At 48.1% G+C, this 25185-nt stretch overlaps 13 non-coding genes across 13 annotated transcripts; 1 reads left to right on the top strand and 12 right to left on the bottom strand.

The window, feature by feature from the left end:
* Window positions 1-6: 6 nt before the first annotated feature.
* Window positions 7-78, top strand: trnaq-cug (transfer RNA glutamine (anticodon CUG)). The gene has a single exon. It is a non-coding gene; the product is annotated as a tRNA-Gln (tRNA).
* An 18797-nt stretch (window positions 79-18875) lies between these two features.
* trnaq-uug (transfer RNA glutamine (anticodon UUG)) lies at window positions 18876-18947 on the bottom strand. The gene has a single exon. It is a non-coding gene; the product is annotated as a tRNA-Gln (tRNA).
* Window positions 18948-19068: 121 nt separating this feature from the next.
* Window positions 19069-19140, bottom strand: trnap-agg (transfer RNA proline (anticodon AGG)). The gene has a single exon. It is a non-coding gene; the product is annotated as a tRNA-Pro (tRNA).
* A 416-nt stretch (window positions 19141-19556) lies between these two features.
* trnai-aau (transfer RNA isoleucine (anticodon AAU)) lies at window positions 19557-19630 on the bottom strand. The gene has a single exon. It is a non-coding gene; the product is annotated as a tRNA-Ile (tRNA).
* Window positions 19631-20223: 593 nt separating this feature from the next.
* On the bottom strand, window positions 20224-20297 carry trnai-aau (transfer RNA isoleucine (anticodon AAU)). The gene has a single exon. It is a non-coding gene; the product is annotated as a tRNA-Ile (tRNA).
* A 584-nt stretch (window positions 20298-20881) lies between these two features.
* trnaq-uug (transfer RNA glutamine (anticodon UUG)) lies at window positions 20882-20953 on the bottom strand. Its single transcript has one exon. It is a non-coding gene; the product is annotated as a tRNA-Gln (tRNA).
* A 121-nt stretch (window positions 20954-21074) lies between these two features.
* Window positions 21075-21146, bottom strand: trnap-agg (transfer RNA proline (anticodon AGG)). The gene has a single exon. It is a non-coding gene; the product is annotated as a tRNA-Pro (tRNA).
* Window positions 21147-22215: 1069 nt separating this feature from the next.
* Window positions 22216-22289, bottom strand: trnai-aau (transfer RNA isoleucine (anticodon AAU)). The gene has a single exon. It is a non-coding gene; the product is annotated as a tRNA-Ile (tRNA).
* A 584-nt stretch (window positions 22290-22873) lies between these two features.
* trnaq-uug (transfer RNA glutamine (anticodon UUG)) lies at window positions 22874-22945 on the bottom strand. The gene has a single exon. It is a non-coding gene; the product is annotated as a tRNA-Gln (tRNA).
* A 121-nt stretch (window positions 22946-23066) lies between these two features.
* Window positions 23067-23138, bottom strand: trnap-agg (transfer RNA proline (anticodon AGG)). Its single transcript has one exon. It is a non-coding gene; the product is annotated as a tRNA-Pro (tRNA).
* A 416-nt stretch (window positions 23139-23554) lies between these two features.
* trnaf-aaa (transfer RNA phenylalanine (anticodon AAA)) lies at window positions 23555-23628 on the bottom strand. The gene has a single exon. It is a non-coding gene; the product is annotated as a tRNA-Phe (tRNA).
* Window positions 23629-24207: 579 nt separating this feature from the next.
* trnai-aau (transfer RNA isoleucine (anticodon AAU)) lies at window positions 24208-24281 on the bottom strand. Its single transcript has one exon. It is a non-coding gene; the product is annotated as a tRNA-Ile (tRNA).
* A 367-nt stretch (window positions 24282-24648) lies between these two features.
* trnap-agg (transfer RNA proline (anticodon AGG)) lies at window positions 24649-24720 on the bottom strand. The gene has a single exon. It is a non-coding gene; the product is annotated as a tRNA-Pro (tRNA).
* Window positions 24721-25185: the final 465 nt, after the last annotated feature.

Below are 25185 nucleotides of genomic sequence, written 5' to 3'. Positions count from 1 at the left end.
AAAAAGGGTTCCATGGTGTAATGGTTAGCACTCTGGACTCTGAATCCAGTGATCCAAGTTCAAGTCTTGATGGAACCTACTTGCCCTGCAGCAATCAAGTGTTTGGACTGTGTCTTCCTTTACCAGTAAGAGTATGATGACTTATTGACTTACTCTACAAATCAGTGGTAACCGTGGATCAGGATGAGGTCCCCAAACGACGCCAATGTCTGTGACAGCTGATGTCAAGGATCAGCTGATCAGAAGATACTTGGTTTGTGTGCGGGGCCTCAAGTCTTTCCAGTTCCAGTTAAAAGCCAGGCTCCTCATGTAGTTTCCATAGAGTACCAAGGGATTGTCCTGTTGCCCTCGTATATTGAGGGCAAAAAGGAGGCGTTTGCAAGTGGACCTCAGACCTGGTCACCTGAACAGGGACTTGAATCCCGGACACTCAGATCAAAAGTTTCATGTTCGGGTGACCGGCTCAACCTTTGTCGTGTCTGACCATGAACTCTTTTTGTCCAGAAGATATTTGGCTTGTCCATGTGGGTAGTTTAAGACCTCAGTCCATCTTGGAGGTGGACATTTCGGGACCGGGGCCTCTTCATCTCTGCAAGGCCTCGGTGGAATGGTTGGGGTCACCTTGATGCGCTACTTGAGAACAATAAATCACTTACTGGGTTTCTTCACTATTCCTTGATAAGAGACCAATCTAGAGAACGCGGCCAAGATTAGGTTTGGGGTATTTGTCGGACGCTGAGGAATAGATCCTGGACTCATTTCCGATCCCACATCTCATTTATAAAATACAAAGGAGTCCTTGGAGAATGCGGGTATCGACTCTGCTACTTCTCGCATGCTCAGCAAGCACTTTATTATTTGAGGTAATTCCCCTGGTTTGGGGTATTGTTCGGATGCTAAGAGGTAGATCCAATCCCAACATCTCTTTTAAAGAGGGCAAAGAACTCCTTGGAGACTGCGGGCATTGATCCCACAACAAGACAAGGTGCTAGAGGGGAGAATGCAGTTGGGACTGGGTTTAGGTTAGGACTGGGTTTAGGGTGATACCGATGGCTGTGTTTGGCCTAGATATCGGGATTGGGGCCCGGATTAGTATTCGCTACTTGGGAACATTTCATCCAAAAAACAAAGGAGTTTATGGAGAATGCGGGCATTGATCCCGCTACCTCTCACATGCTAAGCGAGCGCTCTACCATTTCAGCTAATTCCCCTGCTGATGCAGTGTTGGCAGAGAAGGTCCAGTCTCAGAACTATTTTGGTTCCTTTGCTGGAGTACGTCAAAGCGACACAGTCTCTGCCTTTCAGAGTGCAGCCATGATGCAGTCCCTGGTTGTCTAGTGGCTGGGACTTGGTGCTCTCACCACCGCGGCTGTTGTTCGATTCCCGGTCAGGGAACTGACATTTGGTTAGGTTTTGAGTGGAGATAGGATTTGTCTTGGTCCTCATGGACAAGCAATTCCAAGTCTGCCAATCGAATCCCAGTCTACCTCCTGATGGTCTTTACGTCTTTCATAAATGGGGTGTTAAAATGTGGATTTTCAAAAGGAACAAAGGCAATCCATCTGCAACCTGGTCAACGGACACGTAAACAGTGCAGGTACCCTCCTTTGTGTGGCTCCATTTCAGTGTCCTCCGTTGTCAGCGAACCTCACAAGGTCACAGTTTTTTCCTGATCAGGGCACCGTTTTGGGTTGTGTGGATGAGTGGTCTAAAGCACCACATTAAGGCTTCTTTCGCTCTGGTCAGGTCCATTATCCACGACTGGAATGATTTGGTAGCAAAGGACTGTCAGATTGTACAACACAGCTGAGCACTTGGAGAAGAAGATGAATAGAGGTCTTGTTCTCCCGGACTGGTTGTTGCAACCGCAACCCTGCTCAAGGTTCAAAGTGACATACAAAATAGGAACTCCCCGTTTGGGAATCGAACCGCGCAATCTTCCATGTGACAGGCGGAGATACTGGCCACTATACTAACAAGGAATGCTGCTGAGTCGATGTAGTGTCGATTGGCCAAAGCGGGATTCAGAACAGGCTTGTGGCCCATGATCGTTTTTATGGTAGCTGGAGACTTCAACCAGTGAAATCCTTCCCATTTTCTGTAGCTCTTATCCTCATCAACGGACTGTATTCCCCACCCGTTACCAGCATGGGGACATTCCAACCCAAGATGAGAACACACTGGACCAGGTACACAGCAACACACGTGGCACAGACACAGCTTCACCCTGCCCCCACATTTACCCACGACTGAAAAAGCAGAACACCACCTCAGAAGCTGAAATACTCACTTAGGAGAACGTTAGACTGAAGTTCTAAAGGTCCCTGGTTCAAGCCCGGTTTTCAGAACAATCCCTGTTTATTTTGTGACTTGGCAAATAGTTTGAAAATGCTTATTGGCTGGCTGAAAGGACCTTAACTTCATTCTTCAAAAGGCCAGACGTCCAGCCATCCAGACAAGGTTAAAGGAGGTTACAAGCCTATTTACAAACCATTGACTCCAAGGGCACAAGTTGAGTCCATCGAGATATCAAAGTGACCCCGAGGGTGGCTAAGGTGTTTCTTTCAAGCCGCGATTGTGATGTCTTGTTTTGTTGAAGAAAAGCCCATTATTTCTGGAACAATTTTCCCTACAAAGGAGACATCTTTGTCCAATTGGACAATTGTCAATCTGCCCCCACTTTGGACACATCGTCGCGTTTCATTGTTTGGCAACTGCTTTGTGACTTCACCAGCCCCCTTAAAAGCCCCTTCCTTCAGTTTTCGATAGTGTAATGGTTATCACATTTGCCTAACGCGCAAAAGGTCCCCAGTTCGAAACTCGGTGGAAAGATGGCCTTTCAAGTCCTTCTTTTACAAAAAAAAGTCAAGGTGACAAATAGGAACAAGGACATGTGCTTGATCTCTGAAGGGACTTGAACTCTTGATACTCAGAGTCTGATGCCCTACGAAGTGAGCCCCCAGGCCTTTGGTCAGAAGATTTGTTTTTGTGTATTTGGAATGAAATGTTTTCAGCATGTTGAACAATTTTCAACAGGAAAGATATCTTTCAGATGTATCAATAAAACTGCTGACTCGCCCAATATGAGCTTAAGCGTCTCATGCTCTACCGACTGAGCTAATCGGACCTTTTTCTGTTTTAATTGATGTGGCCATCCTGATGTTTGATCAATTCCACAGTTGACCTTGTTTCTAAGGGAACAGAAGGAGCGAGACCTGCACGGTCAGGATGGCCGAGCAGTCGAAGGCGCTGCATTCAGGTTGCAGTCTCTAATGAGGCGTGGGTTCGAAGGCCACAAGTCTTTCCAGTTCCAGTTAAAAGCCAGGCTCCAAATGTAGTTTCCATAAAGTACCAAGGCCTTTTGCCCTTGTATTTTGAGGGCAAAAAGTTTGCGTTTGCAAGTGGACCTCAGACCTGGTCACCTGAACAGGGACTTGAATCGTGGACACTCAGATCAAAAGTTTCCATTTCGGGTGACCGGCTCAACCTTTGTCTTGTCTGACCATGAACTCTTTTTTTTCCGGAAGATATTTGGCTTGTCCATGTGGGTAGTTTAAGACCTCAGTCCATCTTGGAGGTGGACATTTCGGGACCGGGGCTTCTTCATCTCTGCAAGGAGAAATACAGTAGGCCAGAAGATTTTGTTTTCATTTTGTCTTCATTGAGTTGTCCTCATCTATCAAGGAGGAAACCAACCTCTTTTATCCTCCTACTGTGGTCAAGTCCAGAATGCCAGAAGATTCCTCCTCCCTCATCCTCAACACAAAGAGAAGCGACACAGTCTCTGCCTTTCTGAGTGCAGACCTAAAGCAGTGCCTGGTGGTCTGGTGGCGTGGATTCGGTGCTCTCACCGCCGCGGCCCGGGTTCGATTCCCGGTCAGGAAATTGACATTTGGATAGGTTTTGACCTATTCTTCGGCCTCGGTGGAATGGTTGGGGTCACCATGAAGAGATACTTGGGAACAATAAATCACAGACTGGTTTTCTTCACTACATGACAAGAGACTGGTCTAGAGAACGCAACCAGGAAGAGGTTTGGGGTATTTGTCTGACGCCAAAGGGAAAGATCTTGGACTCATTTCCGATCCCACACCTCTTTTACAAAATACAATGGATTCCTTGGAGAATGTGGGTATTGATCCTGCTACCTCTCACATGCTAAGCAAGCGCTCTACCATTTGAGCTAATTCCCCTGCTGATGCATTGTTGGCAGAGAAGGTCCAGTCTCAGAACTATTTTGGTTCCTTTGCTGGAGTACGTCAAAGCGACACAGTCTCTGCCTTTCAGAGTGCAGCCATGATGCAGTCCCTGGTTGTCTAGTGGCTAGGACTTGGTGCTCTCACCGAATCGATACCCACATTCTCCAAGGAATCCTTTGTATTTTGTAAAAGAGATGTGGTATCGGAAATGAGTCCAGGATCTATCCATCAGTGTCAGACAAATCCCCCAAACCTAATCCAGTATCTTGTCATGTAATAGTGAAGAAACCCAGTTCGTGATTTATTGTTCCCAAGTAGCGCTTCAAGGTGACCCCAACCATTCCACCGAGGCTCAAGACAAATCCTATGTCCAGTAAAAACCTATCCAAATGTCAATTCCCTGACCGGGAATCAAAACCGGGCTGCGGCGGTGAGAGCACTGAATGCTTTTTTTATTATTATTATTATTATTTTCATACATTCAACATACTTTACACATCAATTCTGAATTTCAGTCCCAATTCTTCATTTATATACACCATTGTATTCCCTTTCACAAAAGCATGATAGAATTCCCCCTCCTCCAAGTAATAATACAAAATGGAAATGTCTTTTTTCATTATACTTTTAAAAATTTGCCATACATCCACATTTCTCTTGTCATAGTGAATCATATTTCTTCGTACTTTAACAGCATATCTTGCATGGCTCAATGTATATTTTAACAGATTTGCATTCTCCCACCCTTTTATTTACACCAAATAACCACAGTTCTTTCCAGTCCATGTCCCTTACAAATCTACCCCCCCCCCCAACAACTCGTTATGAGCTTTCTCATTTTGTCAAAATATGTTATTAACCCTTCACATTCTATGAACTCATGCATAAATGTTTCTACCTTCTTTTCACATACTTCACATTCTTTGCTTACATTCTCATCAAATTTGCTTATAATTAGATTATTGAATATTCTATTGTGTCTTAGCATGAAGTCCATGTGCTCACATTCACTGGTGTTCCATTTCACTCTCATATTTGCCCATATTTTCTTTACATCCATTCCTTCTATTGCTTTTTCCCACACTCTTTCCGATGCCGGCCTTCTAACATTCTCTCCTTTAAAATATGCATACAATATCTTAGTTTTTACATTCTCCAGTCTCTTCTTACTTTTCCCTTCTCCCACATAGAGTTCCAGCTCACAGTCATCCCCCACCTTATGCCCTCTTTCAATCATCATTCTCCACTCCCTCGGCATCCCATCTTTGATTTTATAATCACTTTTTCCACCTCTCCCACCCCAATGTCATCCCCCCTCAATTTCACTTGTGCTGACATGAAACCAGGTACATATTCATACACTATATCTCTAACTTTCCTTATACCTGCCCTCCTGATCAGCATATTGTCCATCATTCTTCCGTCGCTTGTGATTTTTGGATTTAAGAAGAGAGGTTGTTCCCATATTTGTTTTAGATTTTGACATTCATAGCTTATGTTCTTTACAAACTCCCCCCATGCACTCAACACCTCTTTGTAAAACTCACTCACTCCATTCAACATTCCTTTTTTCATTTCCATGTATACACCACTCTCTCCGCACCCCCCACATTGACTGATTGCTTCCTTCAGAAAAGCCTTCCACACGTGATCATTCTTAACAGCTAAATAGTTCACCATTGTCTTCACCCTCATTGCCTTCTTTTTGCATTCTAGACTTACTAGTTTTAATCCACCATCCTTGTATTCGTTCTCTAAAACCTCCCGTGCTATTCTGGCCCCTTTCCCGTCCCACAAAAAGTCATTCACCAACCCCTCCACCTCTTTCACCACTCTGTCAGGCACATCCAACACTCTCATTGCGTAGATCATTTTACTCATTAGCAGTGCATTCACCACCACCACTTTCCCTTTTAATTTTAGTCCTCTCTTTTTCCAAAATTTCAATGTATTCTTCATACTGTTTATTATTCCTTCGTACTGTCTATCCCTTCCTTCTACTCCCTCTATCCCCACATTTATCCCTAAGATCTTCATATAGTCCTTCTTCACCTTTAACCCCATCTAATTCTTCCCTGATTCACTTACTCCTATATACATCATCTCCAACTTCCCAATGTTGACCTTTGCCCCCGATGCCCTACCATAGGCTTTCATACTTTCCAGTACTTCTCCTACATTCTCCTCATCTTTTACTGTGATAGTTGTGTCATCTGCATATTGGTATACTAAGCTCCTCTGTCCTCCTGGTATATTTATCCCTCTAATATTATTGTTCCCTTGCAATAGCCATGCCAGCGGTTCGGCTGATAGAGAGTATAATAAGGCCGACATCGGGCAGCCATGTCTGACAGACCTTTCTAATCTTATTGACCCTGTTAGAACGCCGTTAACTTTTATAACGCTTACGACATTTTTATACATTCTTTTTATCCAGCCTACCAGCCTATCTCCAAACCCTATTCTTTTAAGTAATGTAAATAAATATTCGTGATTCACCCTGTCAAAAGCCTTATTTAAATCTATGCTCATGATAATCCCTCCACCGCCTTTTTCATATAATCAATTACATCCTTAATACAACATATTGTGTCTGTGATGTCCCTCCCAGGTATGCCGTAAGATTGTGTTTTTCCTATAATTTTCCCTATGAATCTCTTTAACCTGTTTGTGATTACTTTTGCCAATATTTTATAATCATTATTCAACATACTAATTGGTCTATAGTTTTCTAATTTTTCCCTCCCACCCTTTTTATATACTAAATTATAACCCCCATTCTTATACTATTTGGCATCTCCCCTGTCTCCTCCATCCACTTAAATAATCTATATAGTACTGGAGTTAGTATGGTTTTAAACTCAATGTAAAATTCTCCTATCAGTCCATCCGAACCTGGACTTTTATTCCTTTTTAATTCGCTAATTGCTCTATCTATCTCTCTTCTATCTATTTCTTTTTCACTTATTAATTTATCTCCCTCGCTGACCTTGACCCTCACCTTTTCTAGAAGCTGTTCCATGACTCTTTTGTCGACCTTTTCCTCTTTAAATAGGTCCCTATAAAACTGCTCTACCCTCTCCACTATTCCAAATCCATCTGTGATGATCCCCCCGTCCCCATCCTCTATCTCCCCTATGAAGCTCCTTTTCTGGTTTGTTTTTTCCAAGCCCAGAAAATATCCACTACATTTTTCTCCCTCAATCACATATCTTGCTCTACTTCTCACCATCGCCCCTCTACACTTCCTCTCCTCTATATCCTCTCATTCATATTTTAGGGCTATGTATTTTGTTAGATCACTTCCCCCATTGTCTATTTTTTCATTCTCCTTGTCCAGCTCATCCCTCAGCCTCCTTTCTCTTTCTTTCTCTCTCCTGCTCTTATCTCTCCCATATTTTATGCTCAATATTTTAATTGCTCTTTTGACCCTTTCCCACCATTCCCCAACATTATCCTCATACATACTATCATTCATCCATATTGCAATGCATGTCTCCACTTGTGTAGGTGCAGATTGGCACCTCTGTGTAAGGCCCTGGTTTACTCGTGTCCATAGTCCATATAGTTGCAAAAATGAAAGGTTTTATTTTATAGAATGCTATGACAAAAAGGTTAATTGTTCAAAAAAGGATAACTCAAATCAGACACGGTAAAAGAAAACCGTGTGCCTCCACAGCAGTCCAAAGCTTCCACCTCACCGTGCGACACAGCACCTCCCCCAACATGTGCCCGGCCGCACACCTGAATGGAGTCTTTATAATAAGCAGCACCATTATTTGAAACAAAAACAGCAACAACAATTGATTAAAATAAATATTCCCATTTCATATTTCAAACAATATTTAAGTTGTGCATCATAGCATAAATAAACTCTACAATTGACTGGCTCATACAACTTGATTTTTATATTTAGTGTTGTGCAGTAGGCTTCCATTCAAACACCACACCCCGCCTCCCCTCCCCTCCCTCCCTTGTGATATAGTCAAACACACAATTGCATGATCGCTGATTGCAGTCATCTTATATTTGATTGATCTTATCTTGTTTAAGATGTTTTCTTTTACCCAAACCAAATCTATTCTGCTTTGTTTGAGCACCCCCCCACCACTTGTTTCCTTGTGAACACCTTCCCTGCTGGGTTTCGTTCCCGCCATACATCCACCATTCCATTTGCTCTCATATTTTGCAGTAGAACCCCCCTTAAGCTGTCATCCCTGAACCTCATCCCTGTGCACACATCCAACCTCCCACACCACACATTGAAATCCCAGACCATCACACAGTTCTCTTCCATGAACTCCTTCAAACTCCCAAAAAACCTTCCTTTCCCTCTCATAGATGTTCCATAGCTGATATGTTTTGCCACCATAATGAAACTCAATCCCTAAAACCCTCCCCTTCCCATCCTTCCCACACTCCTTTACATCTTCCACCACTCCCTTCCTAACTAATATTGCCACACCCCTCACATTCTTCTCTCCATTATTAACAAATATTTCCCCAATCCACTCTTTCTCTACATAATCTATAACCCCCTCATCCCAGTTAGTCTCTTGCAGACAAACGATGTCCTCTTTACATATTTGCATTGCATAAAGCAGTCTCTCTTTATTTCTTAGTCCGTTCCCATTGAATGAGGAAAGCGTCAGCATTGACTTCATGTGAGAAGGAGAAAAGTCTGACACCCCCCACTTTTAATTCTACATTAATCTGATCAGTTTCTTTGTCTCCTTCCGATCAGCTGTTCTCCCCTTGATCTCCTCTTGCACTGTCAAACCCTCCTGCTCCTTATCCGACTCCTCACTTGGGAATGATGTAATGTTCCCTTCGTCTCTTCCCCGTTACCCTTTTCTCCCTCACTCGATACATCTTTTAGACTCTCTCTAGTTTTACTCGTTGTTGCCCCACACACTTCCAGCTCCCTTTCCTCTCCCCAAATTCCCTCAATCACCTTGAACCCATCAATCACTCTCCTCCATCTTTCCTCCCCATGATTATGCCTCTTGTCAGCAATGTCATTCCTCCTTTCGTTGACCGTGTCCTCTCCTGTTGTCTCGTCTTCTCGTCCTGCTGTTAGCTCTTCCACACTCTCTTCATTCCCGTCGCTCCTTTTGCGCTTCAGCTCTGCTGTCTCATTTGCGCCGTCCTCACGAACCCTCACGGACTCTGTTCCTCGTCTTCCATCCTTGCTGCTGCAGTGATCTTGACGTTCTGAGGCCTTTGCCCCTCTTCCTCCTCCATGCTGACCGCCTCTGCTTGGATTCTGGCTTCCGGCATCTCCTCATCTCCCGCTGGGTCGCTTGATTGACGGCACTCCCTGGCGTAGTGGCCCTGTGCACCGCAGCTGAAGCACTTGAATTCCGGGCACTCTCTTAGGCTGTGCCCAGGTTGAATACAGAGCCTGCACACCTTGACCTGCCTATCGTGCATCACCTTGAAATATTCTTCCCCTTCAAGTGTTGAGAATTCGGTTGCGAAGGGGAGTGAGCGGACCCTTTCATTGAATTTGATGCGGCAGAAGCGTGTGCCATCCAAAATGTCCGTTCCTGGCCACTTTCTCCTCTTTATTGGTGACACAACTGTCACACCCCAGTCCTCCAGTTTCTTAATTATTTCACTGTCTTCAGTATTGAAGGATTTCATGTGTTTGTCTCCTATTTTTTGTGTCTCATGTATGTTTGTCTCCTATTTCTTGTGTCTCACTCATATAACTATGCACTACATTTAATCAAGTAGAACCAAGCAACCTTGGGCAAATCACAAGACACATAATTGCTTTCAGGCACATACAGTTCCGGAGCTCTCCTACACATCCACAATCTTGACTAACAACAGATAACGGGGGAGCATGACGTCGGCAGCCACGGCCTGTCGATAACAGCTGGCTCCACCACTCCCACCCTGCTTGGAGGTGGACATTTCCCTTTGGTGAGAAGATGTCGGCCGAGGAGAGGAGGGGGCCACCTGTGATGCGCCAGAGATCTACCAACATTTCTTAGCATAAAAAAGCCGGGCAGGGACAGTTAGCTGTACTCATTTGTTCTGACCTGTAAGTAAAGCCTACGTCTCTGCAGGTGTTAGGGAAATACTTATGAGCCCGGAGTAAACCATATAACTGACAAGTTCGTTGTCATCTCTCGCCTCCAACACGACACCCACAGGAATCACTGACCTAATAACAGGTGGTCAAATTCCAACAGTATATACCGGGTGACTTAAAAAAGAAACAGTCAGTTCATCTCTGCATGGTTCAGAGGCAATTAACCTGCAATTCTGGATTCTTAGACCATCCAAGAGCTTCTTTTTACCCTCCATATCCTTCATTGTGACTTCGTATCTATTTATTCCTTTAAATCTGCATCCTGTCATGGTTCCACAGTTTAGAACAATTCCCTTGTCCAGTGGTGCAATGGCCCCCTCACCCACGACTTCCACTGCCACAGCTAATTGCCTAGGATAGGCAGCAGCCTTGTCTGATGGCTCCCTTGCTACCAGCTTGACTTGTGCTCCTTGTTTAAAACAAAAAGTGCCCCTCCCCCCACCAGCCACAAATTTGGGGGGTGGGGGAGGACAGGGAGGGGGGAGCGGACCCACTCCCTGAACATTCACAAAAGAGAATTTTTAAGAAAAAAAAACACTTTCAATAGAAAAGAAAAAACTGAATATATCTCAAAAAATATCTCTCTGTGATCTACTCTGCAACTGCTCTCACCGTTTTTTTTCAGGGTAGTATGGCCGTAAGGTGCCAGGTCAACTGAAAAGATCCTATTTGAAGGTGATGCAGGCTAGACTCCAGAAAAAAAGTGTCAAACAGCGCCCTCTGCTGTCAGGCAAGAGCAGAAACCATAAAAAGCTTACAGCACCTGGTATTCCCAGGCGGTCTCCCATCCAAGTACTAACCAGGCCGGCCCCTTCTTAGCGTCTGAGATCGGACGTTTTTTTATTTTTTTATTATAGAACTTACAACAGTACATCACAGATCTGCGTTTTTTTTAATTATTATTTTTTAAAAATCATATATATATATATATATATATATACATATATATATATATATATATACATATATATATATATATATATATACATATATATATATATATATATATATATATATATATATATATATATATATATATATATATATATATATATATTTGTAATTGTTGTCATTATTATTATGACTATTATTTTCGATTACTATTATAATGTTTTTTTCCCTGTCCTCTCTCTAGCCTATAAGTTGAACATTATTTTGCCATTGTCTGCTACTGAGATTAGGCTGCTCCCTTCTGTAAAAGAGTTCTCGAAGCTTTCTTGGTCGGCGGCCCGGCATATCGACATGGCCTTCTTTACATTAGCCTCAAAGTATGTCCATACGGGTATCTTCTTTTTTTCAAACTTTGTGAGGTTCCGTCTCAGCCATATGGCGTACCTCGCATGGCTCAGCATAAAGTTCCATAGGAATGGAATGGCCTTTATTGTCATTATACAAGATGTACAACGAAATTGGAGAGCTTCTCCTTCCAGTGAAGTAGTCAAGTTTAAAGAAACAAAAAAGTATATAAAGTAGAGAAAAAAAGACTATTTAACAAGATATATACAAGATATCCAAAATATACACATAGTATTGCACAGGAGCATATGCAGGAGCAGATATATTAATTTTAGTGCAATGATCAATGGGTCATAGTGCAAATAATGTCTGGTGTATACAGATGAGTAAAGTTACATATGAGTGTATTGTAATGGTTGTTAAATAAATAAATATGATTGAGATAGTAACAGAGGCAGTGATGGAAAATATTGCACATTTGTACGTTGTATGTCTGAGTTCAGGGTGGTGATGGCTCTTGGGAAGAAGCTGTTTCTCAGTCTGCTTGTTTTTGCCTTGATGCACCTGTAGCGTCTGCCGGAGGGCAGCAGGTCAAACAGCTGAGCACCGGGATGTAAATTGTCCTTGATGATGTTGCGAGCTCTGCTGAGGCACCGGGTGGAGTAGATGTCCGTCAGGGAGGGGAGAGGGCAGCCGATGATGCGCTGCGCTGCCGCGACTGTCCTCTGAAGCCTCCCTCTGTCCGACTCAGTCAGCTTCCGTACCAGGTGGAAACGCAGTAGGTCAGCAGGCTCTGGATGGACGAGTGGTAGAAGGCCAGTAGCAGCTCCCTGTTCGGGTTGTTCCTCCTGAGGACTCTCAGGAAGTGTAGACACTGCTGGGCCTTCTTTATGACAGCTGTGATGTTGTCTGTCCAGGAGAGGTCGCCGGAGATCTGGACTCCTAGGAACCTGAATGTGTGGACCCTTTCCACACACTCGCCATTGATGTAGAGGGGGGGCGGGTCACTTCTGTTCCTTCTGAAGTCCACGATGATCTCCATTTGTTTTGTGTGTGTTCAGGGCTAGGTTCTTGTCGGAGCACCAGGTCGTCAGCCTCTGGACCTCCTCCCTGTAAGCTGCCTCGTCTCCCTGTGGATCAGTCCGACCACTGTGGTGTCGTCAGCAAACTTGACGATGATGTTGCTCTCATGGGCCGGACTGCAGTCGTGTGTGTAGAGGCAGTACAGGAGGGGGTTCAGCACGCAGCCCTGTGGTGATCCGGTGCTCAGACTGCGGGTGGAGGAAAGGTGGGGGCCGAGTCTCACAGTCTGGGGTCTGTTTGTTAGGAAGTCCTTGATCCATCTGCATGTGAGGGGAGGGAGGCCTAGGGTGTCCAGTTTTGTAGTTAGGATGTCCGTGATGATGGTGTTGAAGGCCGAGCTGTAATCCACAAAGAGCATCCTGGCATAGCTGTGCTGTTGTTCCAGGTGGTTCAGCACCGCGTGCAGGGCTATGGCGATGGCGTCCTCTGTGGATCTGTTCGTCCGGTATGCAAACTGGTGGGGGTCGAGTGGGGGGGCAGCCTTTTATGTGCTGGAGGACCAGTCTCTCAAAGCACTTCATGATTATGGGTGTGAGGGCAACAGGGCGATAGTCACTGAGGCTGGATGCGGGTGACTTTTTCGGGATGGGGATGATTGTGGCGGATTTCAGGCAGGTGGGGATGACTGCTTGGGCCAGGGAGAGGTTGAAAATCCTGCAGAAGACTCCGGACTGGTGTGCTCGGAGAACCTTTCCAGGTACGCTGTCAGGGCCCGGGGCCTTCCTGGGGTCCACTGCTTGGAGCACACGCCTCACGTCATGCTCTCTTACAGTTAATGGGGGGGGGGGGTCATCGTGGGGCCGGGAGGGGCTGGGGGCAGGGCTGGAGAAGATGAGTGTGGCTGTGGTGTTTCAAAGCGGGCAAAGAAACTGTTGAGTTCCTCTGCCAGAGACACGCTCAGGTCTCCTGACATCACATCACGTCCTCTGAAGTTAGTGATGCTCTGCAGTCCCTGCCACACCTCTCGTGCTGGAGAGGTGGGACTCTATCCTCCTGTTGTAGTCCGCTTTGGCTGTTTTTATTCCTCTTCTCAGGTCAGCTCGAGCCGTACTGTACAGAGCTCTGTCGCCTGACCTGAAGGCAGAGTCGCGGGTTTTGGGGAGGGAGCGGACCTGGCTGGTCATCCAGGGTTTCTGGTTTGGAAAAATCCGGATGACTTTGTCCACAGACACAGTTCCCATACAAAACTTGATATAGTCTAGTACTGTCACTGTGTATGTTTCCAGGTCCTGATGTTGAAATAGGTCCCAGTCTGTGTGTTGGAGGCAGTCCTGAAGTTCACTGAGTGCATTTTCCGGCAATGTGGTGATGATCTTTTTGGTGGGTCTGGATCTGCGTGTGAGGGGGGTGTATGCAGGAGTGAGCAGCAGGGAGAGATGGTCTGACTGTCCGAGGTGGGGGAGTGGTGTTGCTCTGTAGCCGTGCTTTATGTTTGAGCAAACATGATCAAGAGTGTTTGCTCCTCGCGTTGGACACTTGACATGCTGATGAAACTTCGGGAGTACAGTCTTTAAATTGGCCTTATTAAAGTCCCCGGCTATAATATAAAAACCATCAGGGTGGGCCCGCTGATGTTCATTGATGACGTTCAACAGGAGAGAGAGTGCTGTGCTAGCGTTAGCATCCGGTGGGATGTAAACAGCGGTGACGATCACAACAGTTAGCTCCCTCGGGAGAAAATACGGCCGGCATCTTACGGACATGTACTCAATGTCAGGGGAGCAGTGAGTCTCTATGATCTTGCTGTTGTTGCACCAATCCTCATGCACGTAAATACAGACCCCCCCACCTCTGCTCTTACTGGAGTCCTCTGTTCGATCCCAGCGGTGTAGAGAGCGGCCGGCTAGCTGCACGCTAGCATCGGGGATCGTCGGTTTGAGCCAGGTCTCTGTGATGATTAGAACACAACAGTCACGAATGTAGCGGTTTCCCTCAAGTTGTAACTCCAGGTCGTCCTTTTTGTGGGTAATGGATCTGGCGTTGGTGAGGTACAGGCTGGGCAGGGGTGGCTTATGTGGGTTGTTTCGTAGCCGTAGCAGTAGGCCGGACCTGCGACCCCGCTTCTGCTTGTGCTCCCGACGCCGCCTGCGCCTCTTTCCAGACCCGACAACAATCCACGGAGCGCCCGTTGGTCTCGCTAGTTCGTCTGGGATGTTGTGTCGACGATGAAAGTCTCTGCAAACTGCCAGTTTGTGTCGGTAGCCGATGTCCACAAGGTCCTGTCGGGTGTAGTGGTGTAATGCCGATGTATACGTGGATAGAGTCCATAGACAAACACACATAAAATAAGCAAAAAAAGCACTGAAAGGGAGAGCCGTGAGCCGCTGCGTCTGTGCGCGCCGCCATCTTTGATGTGGTGTCAATTGGCCAAAGTGGACCATGAACAATTTTATGGTAGCTGGAGACTTCAACCAATGAAATCCATCCATTTTCTGCACCGCTTATTCTCATCAACGGACTGTATTCCCCACCTGTTACCAGCATGGGGACATTCCAACCCAAGATGACAACATACTGGACCAGGGACACAGCAACTTATGTGGCACAGACCCAGTGTCACACTGCCCTTCTTTTAGCCCAGACTGAGAGACACTTTAGCAGCTGAAATATCTCAGGTGGGAGGGCGTTATACTGAAGATCTGAAGGTCCCTGGTTCAAGCACGGTTTTCAGCATAATCCTGATTTGCATTGTGACTTGGCAAATAGTTTGGAAAAAGGACCTTAACTTCAAAATCCCGCCCATCCAGCCAACCTTGAGTTCACTGAGACATTAAGGTGAGCCTGAGGTTGGCTCAGGTGCTTTCTTCACAGCTGGCTTTTAAACCTTTCAAGCCTCATTTCCAATTGTGATTTCTTGTTTTGTTGAGAAAAAGCCCATTATTTCTGGAACATGTTATATGAACTACAATTTTCCCTACAAAGGAGAAATATTTGTCAATTTGGACAATTGTCATTCTGCCCCCACTTTGGACACATTGTCGTGATTCATTGTTTGGCAACTGCTTTGTGACCTCGCCAGTCCTCTTCACAGCCCATTCCCCATTGATCCCCATTCACATGTAAAAGATCCTTGGTTCGAAACTGGGTGGAAACAATGCCGTTCAATTCCTACTTTTACAAAAACATGGGAACAAGGACATGTGCTTGATCTCTGAAGGTGTATACACAAGCATCTGTCCCCAGTTTGGACACACAATCCATATTTCCCAGATGACTGATTGGGTGCATCACTGGCCTGCATGGAGGGGCTGTGGTGTCATTGCGTGTGTGGCAAAGCGAGCGGGGTAGGTAGTTTGCTGACAACGCCACCTGGGGACTTTCACCCCAGGATGTAACAGGTTTGATCAATCACAAACTCTACATTAATCCCCAAAATCCCACAGAACAAGATCGTGATTTACAATGATAAAAGTAGTTATTTTATTAAACGATTATCTTAAAATGAGTGACAAACCATGAATAATACAAATAAAGTGGTGATGGGAGGAGTCAAAAAGAAAAGAGGCCTGGGCTGGGGCTTACCACGACAGCGGTAACATAATGGGAGGGATCCAAACCACACTGCATCCGTGACTCAGTAAACCAAAAGTGGGAAAAAAGGGGACCAACAGGCTGCCGCTCTGGACCCTCAGCACCTGCCAACGAAAAAGAACATCCTTAAAAGCATAAAAGCAAGGCAACCCTCACACACACTTAAGTAATTAAAAGTCAATTTCAAACCAGCTGACGCCGGGGCTTGCCCCTAGGGTCATGGTTGGCGCTACCTCCCTGGGTCTGTCCTGGGTCGCGGGCACCAACGTGCCATTGGGGGGGCGTTCACCGGCCTCCAGGCAGTGGGGTCCGCGCTGCTGGTGGCCTGAAGTCTACGGTGGTGGCTTGGGGTTGCTGTGCTGTGGTGGCCTGATCCTGCTCATGGGGACGGGGGCCTGGGTGGCGTGTGGGGATGGGGGACATGCTCCTTGGAGTGGGGCCTGCTGGGGGGACGGTGCTCTTCTGGGCGTTTGGGTGTCTGCTGCCACTGGTCCTATGCTCTGCTGCATCGCTGTCCCTGTCTTTGCCCATCCCCAGTCTTGCCTTAGGGCTCGTCAGGGATGGTTCTCCGGTACGTGGGTGGAGCGCTGCTGGTTCTGGGGGCGGGGGGGGAGGTCGGCCCTCCCGGTGGATGGTGGGGTCCGTCGGTGGCCTTGCGCTGGTCTTAACTCCTCGGCTCTGGTGCTTGGCCTCCCCATGACTTGGAGCTATGGCTCTCCCTCACGGGGGTGAGCTGCCCGGCGGGTGTCGGCCGGCGCGGTGGAGCGCCTTACCACTCGCCTTACCACTCGCCTTACCACTCGCCTGCACGCCCCCTCCGCTTGCTCATGTGCGGGCCTCCTTCCCTCGCCCGCTCCTTTGTCTGCCACACTGCCGTAGCCCCGATGCCGTGGTCGAGGGGAGTCTGGGGGTGCTATCCCTTGGCGGTCCGTACCTCCCTGGGCTCGGGGCCTGGTTGTGGGTCTGGGACCCCTGGGTCCCCCGCCCTGTGATGCCCCGGACGCCCAACCCGGGGACGTCCACAGTGTGTGCTTGCGTGTGTCTGAGATTATTTTATGTATTTATTGTTTTAAATACTTAGATAAATAATGATTAGTTTTATTATAATTATATATATATATATATGTGTGGGTGTGCGTGTGTGTATATGGCTATATAGATATACGGGGGGCCTTGCGGGGGTCTGGCGCAAAGGCGTTCCATCTCTACCGCCCGGTCCTCCATGGGGCAGTGTGCCCGGGCCTCTTCTGTCCTGGCCGGGGCGGTCCTGTGTTGGTAGTCAGGCCTGGGGTTACCTGGGGCGGGCCGGGTTCTGCTTCCTGGGGGTGTGTGGGGGGCGGGGGGGCGGCGCCTCCGGCCGTGGATGGGCTCCCTCCCGGTTGGCGGGGGCGCCCCTGTGCCGACAGGTGTGTGGCCCTCGATGCCCTTCTGCCCTAGTGGGGTATGGTCTCCCGCTGGTCTCGGGGGTGCGGCTCTCCTCCGGCCTGCTGGCGCCCTGTTGCCGGTTGGGATTGCTCCTCCATGGCCTCTTGCTGGTCTCTTCAGGGAGATGCTTCGGGGGCGGGTTTTGGGGAGTCGGCCCTGGCTTTGCCCACACCCACGGGGCCGGAGGATCTCTGGCGGTGGGGGCTTGACCTGGCTGCGCGGGGCGGGGTTTGCTGGGTGGTAGAAGGCAGTCTCTCTCCTTTTGTCATTCTCAGTGACAATTACACATTCACACACTCGCATTCACATACACAACCACGCTTACGCACACATATATGAATATATACACAGAAGTACACACCTCCATATGGACACTCACAGCACATGGGTGCTTCTCTACACAATCTACCATCTTATCCCTGATGTCTATATGCTATTGGTATGCTATTATTACAGTAAAAATGATGTCAAGCAGTGAGATTTTAATTACTGTAACTGTATGGCTGTAATTGTGTTCACTATCATGGTTCATGTCTTCATTGTTACTATTGCTACTGGTAAGTTGGTCTGTTTCACTTCACTGATATCATCTCTATTGTGACCCTTAGCCATCATTGACATTTAACTGTTCTGTTTGTCACTGTTGTTGTTATGGGAATTCTTGTTGCTGCTGTTTTTGTCTCTCTCTCTACTGCCCCCCCCACCCCACCCCACCTTCTCTTCTTCTTTTCTGTGTTTCTTCTTGCTCCGGTCCGGGCGCTCCAAATGCGCATAACAAAAACATCAAATAACGGCAAAAAAAATTTCATGGTACAGGAAAGTTGTAGCCAACACCTTTCCTGACACTGAGCAAATCTGTTTAGCATGTAAGGGCATTTAGATCAACAATACTATCTGCCCCAATGGCTGGACGGGACAAAAAAAAAGTCAATTTCAAGAGGGGCTCTGTCAAAGAGGGATTCAGGTAACCCTCTATGGGCTCACACTGACACTGTTGTTCAGGCTGTATTGCCACTGCTTCAGCCGCGGTGGGTGGGGATGACTGGAGGAGGAAGAAGAAGTGGAATGAAAGAGGCAGGTCCCGGGATTGACATTTCCAAGATCGAATGAGGTCTTAAACTGCCCACATGGACAAGCCAAATATCAGCAATGGTTGAGCCAGTCACCTGAAGGTTAGATTTTTGATCTGAGTGTCCCGGATTCAAGTCCCTGTTCAGGTGACCAGTGACAGGGTCTCAGGTCCACTTGCAAACGCCTCCTTTTTGCCCTCAAAATACAAGGGCAACAGGACAATCCCTTGGTTCCACCAAGACTTGAACTTAGACCACTGGATTCAAAGTCCAGGGTGCTAACCATTACACCACGGAACTTGCAAGGGTACAGACAGCGCCGGGCCCTGAAGTACATCGTGTCAGATTACATTAGCGTTGACATAACTTCTCTGATGGTGGTGTTCTGGGAATTGTGTTGAAAGGTAGTTCGGAGGAGGGAGGGCTTGTCCGAGAATTGAACTCGGGACCTCTTGCACCCTAAGCAAGAATCATACCACTAGACCAACAAGCCCCTGCTTGGGCAAATACTTACCTTTCCCCGGTCAGTTGGCGGCCATGATGCGGGTGTTTTCGCAGTTGACTGGGTTGTGCGCTGTTGGTTATGGGGACCGGGGGGGTTATGAGGGGCGGGGTGTTGTGGACGAGGGCTTTTTTGTTCCTTCACGGTCCGCATTCTCTGCACTCGTGATGTAAAATTTTGGGTAGAGGATAATAGGGTCCACTGCCACCTTTGATCTGCTCCTTGCAGTCTTGGTGACCAAGAGGTTTGTTGCCGCTCTGCTTTGACGTGCTGTTTTCTTTACCTTTCCCCGGTCTTTCGGCAGTCTTGTCGAGGGTGTTTCACCGGTGGGTGGGGTGATGTTGGTTATGGAGACCAGCGGGTTGTCGCCGTGGGCTTTTGTTGTTCCTGGAGCACATAAAGATGGATGGTCAGTATGGGGGTTGAACCCGTGACCTTGGCGTTATTAGCACCACGCTCTGACCAACTGAGCTAACCAACCACAGGACACCTTTGCATCAAATGTTTCCAGCTCAAATCAACTAACTCATCCTTAACAGACCGCATTCTCTGTGCTCGTGGTCGAAACTTTGCTTCTCGGACAACGGGGTCATCTGCCCCCATTGATCATGCAGTCACGTTGGGCGAGAGGTTTGCCGCTGCTCTGCTTTGCCATGCTGTTTTCTTTACCTTTCCCCGGTCGGTTGGCAGCCTTGATGGGGGTGTTTCGCAGTTGACTGGGTTGTGCGCTGTTGGTTATGGGGCCTGGGGGGTTTTGGGCTTTTGTCGCCGCCATGCTGTTTTCCTTGTGGTGGTGTACTGTGAGTTGTTGTCAACGGGGGCTTTTGTCGTTTCTTCACGGTCCGCATTCTCTGCACTCGTGGTCTGAAGAGGATAATGGGGTCCACTGCCCCCATTGATCTGCTCCTTGAGTCTTGGTGACCAAGAGGTTTTTTGCCGCTCTGCTTTGACATGCTGTTTTCTTTACGTTTCCCCGGCCTTGTCGAGGGTGGGTGGTGTGATGTGATGTCGGTTATGGGGGCCGGTAAGTTGCCGCCCTGGGCTTTTGTTGTTCCTGGATCACATAAAGAAGAGTGGCTAGTACGGGGGTTGAACCCGTGACCTTGGCGTTATTAGCACCACGCTCTGACCAACTGAGCTAACCGGCCACTGGACACCATTGCTATATTTTATGTTTTTTTTAATTTTATGTACCCCGAAGCAGACTCAATCGGTACGCTGGGGTCTGAGGGCGATAAGTGGGTACCTGGTGGACACCTTGTTTGTGCTCTTGACAGGTATTTCGGGACAGTTTAACAATTGGCTTTTGATGGTGGAACAAGCTAAAACAAGGAAAACAAATTGTTTAGCGCGCCTGGGAGTGGGCCCCTTATTGCAAATAGTTCCCGCTGTGATTTCCGCCGAGTGTCCCTGATGAATACATCCACTGCTCCAGAAGCAGCCTCGGCTAATTGTCGGCCATTCGCCATAGCGCACCCCGAGGTTACAGAGGTCAAAGGTAAGCCCATATTCAGCAGCACACTGGCGAAAGGTAAATTTATGTGCATTACCGTTTCCACAGGTTCCCGATTGGTACAACCCGGCATTAATATCTCTTGGTGTAATTCTACCTTACAGATGGATGCCTTCTTCCGGCCGATACTCAGGGCTGACCTCTGGTGGTGGTGCGGTGGCACACGGTGCAAACGTCTCCTTTTTGCCCTCAAAATACAAGGGCAACAGGACAATCCCTTGGTTCCACCAAGACTTGAACTTAGACCACTGGATTCAAAGTCCGGGGTGCTAACCATTACACCACGGAACCTGCAAGGGTACAGACAGCGCCGGGCCCTGAAGTACATCCTGTCAGGTTACATTAGCGTTGATATAACTTCACTGATGGTGGTGTTCTGGGAATTGTGTTGAAAAGTAGTTCGGGGGAGGGAGGGCTTGTCCGAGAATTGAACTCGGGACCTCTTGCACCCTAAGCAAGAATCATACCACTAGACCAACAAGCCCCTGCTTGGGCAAATACTTACCTTTCCCCGGTCAGTTGGCGGCCATGATGCGGGTGTTTTCGCAGTTGACTGGGTTGTGCGCTGTTGGTTATGGGGACCGGGGGGGTTATGAGGGGCGGGGTGTTGTGGACGAGGGCTTTTTTGTTCCTTCACGGTCCGCATTCTCTGCACTCGTGATGTAAAATTTTGGGTAGAGGATAATAGGGTCCACTGCCACCTTTGATCTGCTCCTTGCAGTCTTGGTGACCAAGAGGTTTGTTGCCGCTCTGCTTTGACGTGCTGTTTTCTTTACCTTTCCCCGGTCTTTCGGCAGTCTTGTCGAGGGTGTTTCACCGGTGGGTGGGGTGATGTTGGTTATGGAGACCAGCGGGTTGTCGCCGTGGGCTTTTGTTGTTCCTGGAGAACATAAAGATGGATGGTCAGTATGGGGGTTGAACCCGTGACCTTGGCGTTATTAGCACCCCGCTCTGACCAACTGAGCTAACCAACCACAGGACACCTTTGCATCAAATGTTTCCAGCTCAAATCAACTAACTCATCCTTAACAGACCGCATTCTCTGTGCTCGTGGTCGAAACTTTGCTTCTCGGACAACGGGGTCATCTGCCCCCATTGATCATGCAGTCACGGTGGGCGAGAGGTTTGCCGCTGCTCTGCTTTGCCATGCTGTTTTCTTTACCTTTCCCCGGTCGGTTGGCAGCCTTGATGGGGGTGTTTCGCAGTTGACTGGGTTGTGCGCTGTTGGTTATGGGGCCTGGGGGGTTTTGGGCTTTTGTCGCCGCCATGCTGTTTTCCTTGTGGTGGTGTACTGTTAGTTGTTGTCAACGGGGGCTTTTGTCGTTTCTTCACGGTCCACATTCGTGGTCTGAAGAGGATAATGGGGTCCACTGCCCCCATTGATCTGCTCCTTGAGTCTTGGTGACCAAGATGTTTTTTGCCGCTCTGCTTTGACATGCTGTTTTCTTTACCTTTCCCCGGCCTTGTCGAGGGTGGGTGGTGTGATGTCGGTTATGGGGGCCGGTAAGTTGCCGCCCTGGGCTTTTGTTGTTCCTGGAGCACATAAAGAAGAGTGGCTAGTACGGGGGTTGAACCCGTGACCTTGGCGTTATTAGCACCACGCTCTGACCAACTGAGCTAACCGGCCACTGGACACCATTGCTATATTTTATGTTTTTTTTAATTTTATGTACCCCGAAGCAGACTCAATCGGTACGCTGGGGTCTGAGGGCGATAAGTGGGTACCTGGTGGACACCTTGTTTGTGCTCTTGACAGGTATTTCGGGACAGTTTAACAATTGGCTTTTGATGGTGGAACAAGCTAAAACAAGGAAAACAAATTGTTTAGCGCGCCTGGGAGTGGGCTCCTTATTGCAAATAGTTCCCGCTGTGATTTCCGCCGAGTGTCCCTGATGAATACATCCACTGCTCCAGAAGCAGCCTCGGCTAATTGTCGGCCATTCGCCATAGCGCACCCCGAGGTTACAGAGGTCAAAGGTAAGCCCATATTCAGCAGCACACTGGCGAAAGGTAAATTTATGTGCATTACCGTTTCCACAGGTTCCCGATTGGTACAACCCGGCATTAATATCTCTTGGTGTAATTCTACCTTACAGATGGATGCCTTCTTCCGGCCGATACTCAGGGCTGACCTCTGGTGGTGGTGCGGTGGCACACGGTGCAAACGTCTCCTTTTTGCCCTCAAAATACAAGGGCAACAGGACAATCCCTTGGTTCCACCAAGACTTGAACTTAGACCACTGGATTCAAAGTCCGGGGTGCTAACCATTACACCACGGAACCTGCAAGGGTACAGACAGCGCCGGGCCCTGAAGTACATCCTGTCAGGTTACATTAGCGTTGATATAACTTCACTGATGGTGGTGTTCTGGGAATTGTGTTGAAAAGTAGTTCGGGGGAGGGAGGGCTTGTCCGAGAATTGAACTCGGGACCTCTTGCACCCTAAGCAAGAATCATACCACTAGACCAACAAGCCCCTGCTTGGGCAAATACTTACCTTTCCCCGGTCAGTTGGCGGCCATGATGCGGGTGTTTTCGCAGTTGACTGGGTTGTGCGCTGTTGGTTATGGGGACCGGGGGGGTTATGAGGGGCGGGGTGTTGTGGACGAGGGCTTTTTTGTTCCTTCACGGTCCGCATTCTCTGCACTCGTGATGTAAAATTTTGGGTAGAGGATAATAGGGTCCACTGCCACCTTTGATCTGCTCCTTGCAGTCTTGGTGACCAAGAGGTTTGTTGCCGCTCTGCTTTGACGTGCTGTTTTCTTTACCTTTCCCCGGTCTTTCGGCAGTCTTGTTGAGGGTGTTTCACCGGTGGGTGGGGTGATGTTGGTTATGGAGACCAGCGGGTTTTCGCCGTGGGCTTTTGTTGTTCCTGGAGCACATAAAGATGGATGGTCAGTATGGGGGTTGAACCCGTGACCTTGGCGTTTTTAGCACCCCGCTCTGACCAACTGAGCTAACCAACCACAGGACACCTTTGCATCAAATGTTTCCAGCTCAAATCAACTAACTCATCCTTAACAGACCGCATTCTCTGTGCTCGTGGTCGAAATTTTGCTTCTCGGACAACGGGGTCATCTGCCCCCATTGATCATGCAGTCACGGTGGGCGAGAGGTTTGCCGCTGCTCTGCTTTGCCATGCTGTTTTCTTTACCTTTCCCCGGTCGGTTGGCAGCCTTGATGGGGGTGTTTCGCAGTTGACTGGGTTGTGCGCTGTTGGTTATGGGGCCTGGGGGGTTTTGGGCTTTTGTCGCCGCCATGCTGTTTTCCTTGTGGTGGTGTACTGTTAGTTGTTGTCAACGGGGGCTTTTGTCGTTTCTTCACGGTCCACATTCGTGGTCTGAAGAGGATAATGGGGTCCACTGCCCCCATTGATCTGCTCCTTGAGTCTTGGTGACCAAGATGTTTTTTGCCGCTCTGCTTTGACATGCTGTTTTCTTTACCTTTCCCCGGCCTTGTCGAGGGTGGGTGGTGTGATGTCGGTTATGGGGGCCGGTAAGTTGCCGCCCTGGGCTTTTGTTGTTCCTGGAGCACATAAAGAAGAGTGGCTAGTACGGGGGTTGAACCCGTGACCTTGGCGTTATTAGCACCACGCTCTGACCAACTGAGCTAACCGGCCACTGGACACCATTGCTATATTTTATGTTTTTTTTAATTTTATGTACCCTGAAGCAGACTCAATCGGTACGCTGGGGTCTGAGGGCGATAAGTGGGTACCTGGTGGACACCTTGTTTGTGCTCTTGACAGGTATTTCGGGACAGTTTAACAATTGGCTTTTGATGGTGGAACAAGCTAAAACAAGGAAAACAAATTGTTTAGCGCGCCTGGGAGTGGGCCCCTTATTGCAAATAGTTCCCGCTGTGATTTCCGCCGAGTGTCCCTGATGAATACATCCACTGCTCCAGAAGCAGCCTCGGCTAATTGTCGGCCATTCGCCATAGCGCACCCTGAGGTTACAGAGGTCAAAGGTAGTTCGGGGGAGGGAGGGCTTGTCCGAGAATTGAACTCGGGACCTCTTGCACCCTAAGCAAGAATCATACCACTAGACCAACAAGCCCCTGCTTGGGCAAATACTTACCTTTCCCCGGTCAGTTGGCGGCCATGATGCGGGTGTTTTCGCAGTTGACTGGGTTGTGCGCTGTTGGTTATGGGGACCGGGGGGGTTATGAGGGGCGGGGTGTTGTGGACGAGGGCTTTTTTGTTCCTTCACGGTCCGCATTCTCTGCACTCGTGATGTAAAATTTTGGGTAGAGGATAATAGGGTCCACTGCCACCTTTGATCTGCTCCTTGCAGTCTTGGTGACCAAGAGGTTTGTTGCCGCTCTGCTTTGACGTGCTGTTTTCTTTACCTTTCCCCGGTCTTTCGGCAGTCTTGTCGAGGGTGTTTCACCGGTGGGTGGGGTGATGTTGGTTATGGAGACCAGCGGGTTGTCGCCGTGGGCTTTTGTTGTTCCTGGAGCACATAAAGATGGATGGTCAGTATGGGGGTTGAACCCGTGACCTTGGCGTTATTAGCACCACG

This window comes from Doryrhamphus excisus, unplaced genomic scaffold, assembly GCF_030265055.1.
Source record: "Doryrhamphus excisus isolate RoL2022-K1 unplaced genomic scaffold, RoL_Dexc_1.0 HiC_scaffold_26, whole genome shotgun sequence".
In the NCBI taxonomy this organism is placed as follows: domain Eukaryota; kingdom Metazoa; phylum Chordata; class Actinopteri; order Syngnathiformes; family Syngnathidae; genus Doryrhamphus; species Doryrhamphus excisus.
Note: the sequence above shows the minus strand (reverse complement) of the source record. Positions and strands in the feature narration are given on the sequence as shown.